Below are 8,173 nucleotides of genomic sequence, written 5' to 3'. Positions count from 1 at the left end.
CTTCTTTAGATGTTGAGTGGCCCTCAACTTCTAAATCCATTCCTCCATGAAGTGAGCTACTTGGCTCACTTGACTCCTCTTCATGACTTGAAGTGGAGTTCTCCTCATGGAACTTTGCCAAGTTGTTCCACAATTCCTTGGCATCGTTATATCCACCTATCCTACACAAAACATCATTAGGTAAAGAAAATTCAAAAATTTTCAATACCTCATCGTTGACTAGGGATTGGTGGACTTGTTCCTTGGTCCACTCCTTCTCTAGGGTTTCTCCTTTCTTGTCCATCGGAGGCTTGAAACCTAATTGAACACAACTCCAATTTTCAAGGTTAGTCATAAGAAAGTACTTCATTCTTACCTTCCAAAACGCGAAGTCGTCGCGATCATAGAAAGGTGGAATGGTGATGTCTTCTCCGAGTTGATCCATCTCTAGCTTGTGCTCCCTCGGGTGTTAATCCGGCGAAGAGCGACCTCGCTCTGATACCACTTGTTGGGACCGATGATCTCGGCTAGAGAGGGGGTGTGAATAGCCGCCCCAAATCCTTCGCGTTTCTTCCTACGATTAGGGTTAGCGCAGTGGAAATGAAACGTAGAAACGAAAAGGAAGAAAACAAACCTCAAACTCGATGGATGTAACGAGGTTCGGAGGTGATACTCCTACTCCTCGGCGTGTCCGTAAGGTGGACAAGCCCTATCAATCCGTCGGTGGATGAGTCCCCGGAGAACCGGCTAATAAGTACTCCTTGTGGGTGGAGAAACCTCGCCACAATAACTTGCAACAGCAATATGGAAATACAAAGAAGAGCAAGAATAAAATACACAATGAATGTACAAATACTCGCTTGCCTTCTCGTCGACTGAAGTCCCGGATGAAGCACCAACTTCACGGACGAATGCCAACAAACAACTCAGTCGAAGAAGCTCACCCGAAGCTTCGGAGCTCAGCAAAGCTCAAGAGCACAGCAGTGAAGAAGCAGAAGCTTCGGACCAGAAGAAGAGTGAGAGAGTTCCTGCACTGTAGAAGCCCTCAGCCCTCTTATACCTGCATCCACCTGCGAAGAAGAAGCCAGAAGACCGAAGACCGTTGGCTCACAACGGATAGTTCTGGACCGATCAGGCTGAAGCCTGATCGGTCCAGGATACCTCTGATCGGTCCTGGGGACCGATCAGAGCTTCCTCTGATCGGTCCAGGACCGATCCCCTTCCTTTTCTCCCGAACTTTTTGCCTTCTGATCGTTGTTTCCTGATAGGTCTGCAGACCGATCAGATAACACTCAGTAGGCTACTGTTTGGTTACTGATCGGTCACCAGACCGATCCAGATACCCAGTGTATCACTGGATCGATCCACTGATCGATCCAGAGCTTGGTTTTTTTGCCCAAACCAAGTCCCAAACCTTCCAAACCAACATCCGGTCAACCTTGACCTATTGGTACATCATGCTTAGCATCCGGTCACTCCCTTGACCTGCTAAGACTCCCCACCAAGTGTCCGGTCAATCCCTTTGACCCACTTGGACTTTTCTCTTCGTGCCAAGTATCCGGTCACTCCCTTGACCTACTTGACCTTCACAATACCAGATGTCTGATCACCCATGATCCATCTGGATTTTCCCTTGCCCGGCTTCACTCACCAGGACTTTCACCTAGCATCACTCACTAGGGTTTTCACCTGGCTTCACTCACTAGGTTTTCCAATCTGCCCGGCTTCACTCACCAGGACTTTCCAACTGTCTGGCTTCACTCACCAGGACTTTCCCACTGCCTGGCTTCACTCACCAGGACTTTCCCACTGCCTGGCTTCACTCACCAGGACTTTCCGAACTGTCTGGTTTCACTCACCAGGACTTTCCAAACTGCCTGGTTTCACTCACCAGGACTTTCCGAACTTCCTGGCTTCACTCACCAGGACTTTTCCAACTGCCTGGCTTCACTCTCCAGGACTTTCTCTTTCACCTAGCTTCACTCACTAGGATTTTCATTCTGCCTAACATCCCAGTTAGGACTTCCCAGTCAAGTATCCGGTCAACCTTGACCTACTTGACTCTTCTTCATTCAACCTGATCAGACCTTGATCAGTATCTCTCCGTATGGACAACTGCACCTGCATTGTCCATGTCTACATGTATTTCTGTATTGTTAAACATCAAAACCATGACCAAAGTTTACGCTTGGTCAACTAGGTCAACCTTGACCTACTGGAAATTGCACCAACATATACCTGGACCGATCAGGACATATCCTGATCGGTCCAAGAAGACCCTGATCGGTCCTGGGGACCGATCAGAGCTTCCTCTGATCGGTCCAGAGACCGATCAGCATGCATGTCCCTTCCTTTTCTCCCGAACTTCTGTTCGCTTTCTAATCGGTCTGCAGACCGATCAGATAATATACAGTAGCATACTGTTTGGTTACTGATCGGTCACCAGACCGATCAGATAACCCAGTGTATCACTGGATCGATCCACTGATCGATCCAGCTCTTGGTTTTTGCCCAAACCAAGTCTCACGCCTTCCAAACCAATATCCGGTCAACCTTGACCTATTGGTATCTCATGCTTAGCATCTGGTCACTCCCTTGACCTGCTAAGACTCCCTACCAAGTATCCGGTCAATCCCTTTGACCCACTTAGACTTTTCTCTTCGTGCCAAGTATCCGATCACTCCCTTGACCTACTTGACCTTCACAACACCAGATGTCCGATCAGCCTTGATCCATCTGGATTTTTCCTTGCCCGGCTTTACTCACCAAGACTTCCCAACTGCCTGTCTTCACTCACCAGGACTTTCCCTTGCCTGGCTTCACTCACCAGGACTTTCACCAACTGCCTGGCTTCACTCACCAGGACTTTCACTTTCACCTAGCTTCACTCACTAGGGTTTTCACCTGGCTTCACTCACCAGGATTTCCAATCTGCCTGGCTTCACTCACCAGGACTTTCCCGTCTGCCTGGCTTCACTCACCAGGACTTTCCATCTGCCTGGCTTCACTCACCAGGACTTTCACCTGGCTTCACTCACCAGGATTTTCACCTGGCTTCACTCACCAGGACTTTCCAAACTGCCTAGCTTCACTCACTAGGACTTTTCCGTCTGCCTGGCTTCACTCACCAGGACTTTCACCTGGCTTTACTCATCAGGATTTTCTATATGCCTTCCTGGTCTAGAGAACGAGCTACCGAGCCCTCTCTGACCTAGTCCGGAGAACGAGCTACCGAGCCCTCTCCGACTTCGTCCGGTCCAGAGAACGAGCTACCAAGCCCTCTCTGACCTAGTCCGGAGAACGAGCTACCGAGCCCTCTCCGACTTCCACATCCGGTCCAGACAACGAGCTACCGAGCCCTCTCTGACCATTGTCCGGAGAACGAGCTACCGAGCCCTCTCCGACTTCCACATGCCAAGTTCCCATACTTGGACTTCTCCGTGCCAAGTCTCCATACTTGGACTTTCTCCCGTGCCAAGCTCCCTGCTTGGACTTTTCCCGTGCCAAGCTCCCTGCTTGGACTTTTCCGTGCCAAGTCAACTCACCTCGGGTCAACCAGGTCAACTTTGACCAAGGGTTGCACCCACAACCTCCCAAGTTTCTGTTCTTGTCAAACATCAAGATACAACTTGAGTCAGGTCAACTCGAGTCAGGTCAACCTTGACCTAAGGTTGCACCAACAATCTCCCATCAAAATACAACTCTTCTGTTCTCGTCAAACATCAAAATACAACTCTAGTCAGGTCAACTCGAGTCGGGTCAACCAGGTCAACCTTGACCTAAGGTTGCACCAACACAAACCACGTGAGTCAGAGATCTACTCGGGATGATGTAGGGGAGTAGAACCCCATGAGTTGAGGATCCTCCAAGCTAGCAAAATGAAGCACAGAGGGAGCATGACAACCTCACATGGGTTGTCATTTAAGTGATGTCAGACAACCTTGTACCTCTGCTATGAGCTCTAGTCGGACTTCTGCTTTCGACAATCCTCGCGACAATCTTGGAGACTCTCCTTAGGGTCTTTTCTATTGGTTTCTTCGAGTTTTGTTAGTTGTGGCCCCACTAGAATTTCTTACTGCATAAGGATCTAATCAAGTTAATCCTTCTTGCTGCAGATCTCGCAAATGAATCGTTGAAATTCTGGATTTGTTAGAATGGCTCAAACTTCACTATTGCAGTTTACTTCACTTCTGCAAAGGTGTGAAAGTAGAGTCTTCATATAAAAATTGGCTTTTGCAATCTCTAACTCTTCTTTTTAACCCATATTTATATATAATGTCGAAACTTTCATCCTCATCACCCCCTGCAGAAACAACCCTAGCGACTCAACTCTGTTCCTTACCCATGAACGCTCTTGCTCGAACCTTTATTTCACACTCTCAAGCATGAGTTCTTCAACTTCGTATACAACTACAATCAATGCAACGAGGAGACAAGTCTATCAAAAAAAATATGCAATCAATCAAAACCATTGCCAACAATCTAGCTATAATTAGGCTTCCAATTTGAGAAACAGATTTACTATACATGTTCTTGTAAGTTTGAAACCTCAATATGACAACTTTATTCCTAGCGTAACAACTCGTATGGATAAAGTGTCACTTGATACCCTTCATGTCATGCTATCCTCTCATGAAATACTCCTACAATTACAATCTCAAAGGATGTCAGATGTTATAGCTCTTACAACACATACAACTCACAAAACTGATAGTGCTACCCATCATCAACATAATCAACGAAATCAAGGTGGAAGAAATAGAGGACGAGGATAAGGATAGGACAAGGGCAAGGATGAGGTCAAGAACATTGTCAAATCTGTTTCAACCATGGTCAATTTCCTCATCAATATTATAAGAGATCTAATTCAAACTTTCCATGAGGTTTTGCATCTTCAAATTAAGCTTCACCCTTAACTTTATCATCTCATCTAAGAGCATTCTCCCTTGCAAGCAATCCTTATATACCTATGACAAATTCTTCAATTTGGGATGACATCTAGATTCTGGAGTAACTCATCATGTTACATCGGATTATGACATTCTTGCAGAACCTTCCTCCTATCATAGGCATGACATAGTACAAGTAGGCAACGACTTAGGTTTACAAATTGATCACTTTGGAAATACATTTTTTAATTCATCTGGTCGACTCTTTCACATGCGTAATATATTTCATGTTCTCTCCATCACTAAAAATTTACTTTCGATTCATCAATTTTCTCTTAACAATAATGTATTCTTTAAATTTCACTCTTATCATTGTCTTATGAAGGATCCCATAACTGGAACCATCCAACTCTAAGGAGAAATTACAGATGGTCTTTATTACCTTCGACTAAATCCACCAAAGCCCTCATTGGAGAAACCACAAATAAATCCTCTTGACACACATGACTTGGTCATCCATTTTTATGTCTTGTTCAAGAAATCATTAGTCAATTTGACTTACCAACTTCTATGGTATCCTCATCACATTCTTGTGAAGCTTTTTTGAAAGCAAAAAGCCATAAATTACCTTTTGTCTCTTCTTCTCATATGTCTAGTTTTCCTTTAGAAATAATGCACTCTGATGTTTAGGGTCATGCTCCTATTTTGTCAAATCAAGATTTTCTTTATTATGTGACTTTTGTTAATGACTTTAGTAAGTTTACTTGGATCTTTCTCATGAAACAAAAATCTGATGTTTTTGATATCTTTTGTCAATTCCAAAGACTTTGAATGCTATTTTAGTCATAAAATACTCTCTCGCTACTCTGATTGGGGTTGAGAATATAAAGAACTTCATTATCATCTAGACTCTTATGGCATCCTTCATTGAGTCTCATATCCTCACACTATAGAACAAAATGGCTTCGTCGAAAGGAAACATCATAATATAATCGAAACTACCTTAGCTCTTCTTAGCCACCCATTAGTTCCATTTAAATTTTGGGATGACACAATTCAAATTATAGTTTATCTTATTAATTATCTACCTACTCCATTGTTTCAATATAAATGTTCCATGGAAAAACTCTACAATTAGCTTCCCAACTACATCTTCTTACATATCTTCGATTGCACATGTTATCCATGACTACGATCCTACTCTAAGCATAAACTAAATCCTCGTTCTCAATAATGTATTTTTCTCGGTTATAGTAATTTGCAACATGGGTATTGTTGTCTACATATACCGACAAGGCACACATATATATCTCAGTATGTTATTTTTGATGAGTTTCCATTTTCCTTTGCAGCCACAATAACAACTATATCTTTAGGGAACGGTGGTAACTTCTTGACACCACCCAATATCACATCTGAATTCCCACAAGTTGCTCATCTAATTAGACACACTAAAGATCCAAGAGGGGATGACATTCTAGGTCTTGCTCTAGAGCTCTCTACAAGTGGCTACTCCATTGAGAGAAAGACATACTTATAATTCCAGAAGGGGCAATATTATAGAACCTATTCTGTGTCCAATCTTGGAAGCCTCACCATCTATAGATAATATGCTCTCCAACTCTAGATCATCAAAATCATCATGTCTGCCTACTTTCTCATCACCATCAACAAATAATTCAAATAATGATACTCCTCGTCGTATGCTTCCCTTAAGTGACATATATACACGATGCCCACCAATGGTAACTCAACATCTCCTTCCATGAGCTCTAGTGGTCTTTTAAAAATCTATTGAACTAACTTATTTTACAAAAATGAACAAGGATCCGAACTAGTATAGTGCAATGGCTACAAAATTTGATACACTTCTTCAGAATAAAACATGGAACCTAGTTCCGTGCACTTCATCCATGAATGTTATAGGCTCTAAATGGATATTTCATCTTAAGCATCGAGCAGATGTTTTTTTTGAACGGTACAAAGCTTGACTTGTAGCCAAAAGATTTAGTCAATATCCAAGTATTGACTTCAATGACACTTTTAGCTCAATCATCAAAATTACATCTGTTAGATTCTTGTTATCAATAGTAGTTAGTTGTAATTGACATGTATGACAATTAGAGATCTCTAATACATTTCTTCATGGACATCTTAAGGAAACTATATTTATGGAGCAACCATCTGGATTTATTCATCCATAATTTTTATCTTATGTTTGTCAACTCAAGAAATCCTTATATAGTATTCGGCAAGCTTTTGTGTATAGTTTCATCGATTATATAATGGTTACAAGCTCAAGGATTTTCTGGATCAAAGATTGACTCCTCTCTATTCTATAAATATAATGATAGATCTATGATATATTTTCTTATTTATATGGATGACATTCTATTAACTGGCAATGATTAAAAGAGTATCACAATTCTATCAAGTCTTCTCAATTAAGAATTTCCTATTTGAGATTTGGGAAATGATTGATGTGCGTAGATTATATATATATTTTATGTGTTTTTTGATATACGTCTACTTGTATTTCATGAGTATAATATATATTTATTGGACCCTATTTTATTATTATATCTTACTTATGAAGATATCTTTACATATTTTTATTGATAAGATACATTTGAAAGCAAAAAAATGGAGTAAAAAACCTTAAAATGTGAAATCAGAGGAACGAGCATGCTCACACGAAATATACATGAAGGAAACTGCTTTCAAAAGACCTTCAAATTGGATATCTAATCAAGAAATATGCTCTAGTCATGTTCCTTAACACGTGTGTGTTCCTATGGAAGAAATTTGATAGAAAACAGAGCTAAAACGGAGTTTAGAGCCTCCAAAATATCCGGGTCATGCCTATGAGGCATGGCCATGTGAAAATCTAGTTTTTTCCAAGCTCTGGCCATGCCTCTTAAGCACGGTCGTGTCTAAAAAAAAGTCACGACCATGTGGATTTTTCTACACTATGGACCGAAAGTAAAAAAAGGTCATAACTTTTTGATCGGTTGGAGTTATAAGCTATTCTAGATATCAAAATGTAAATAACTTCAATATATACAACTTTGTTGAAGACTTCAATCTGAGAAAACCATGTATAGATGGTCTAAAAGATGTTTCCATGTGACACAGCCATGCCAAGGTCATGCTAGGGCCATACCAGGGTCAAGTTTTTTCACAGGGGCATGAGACATGGTCGTGTGAAATCACACGACTGTGCCTCCTATCCAGAGACTATTCAAAAGGAGGTCGTGTGAAATCACATGGTCGTACCTCCTTTCTCGAGGCCATTTATGCTTTGC

This window comes from Zingiber officinale, chromosome 8A (genome assembly GCF_018446385.1).
Source record: "Zingiber officinale cultivar Zhangliang chromosome 8A, Zo_v1.1, whole genome shotgun sequence".
In the NCBI taxonomy this organism is placed as follows: domain Eukaryota; kingdom Viridiplantae; phylum Streptophyta; class Magnoliopsida; order Zingiberales; family Zingiberaceae; genus Zingiber; species Zingiber officinale.
This window is presented reverse-complemented; position numbering follows the sequence as displayed.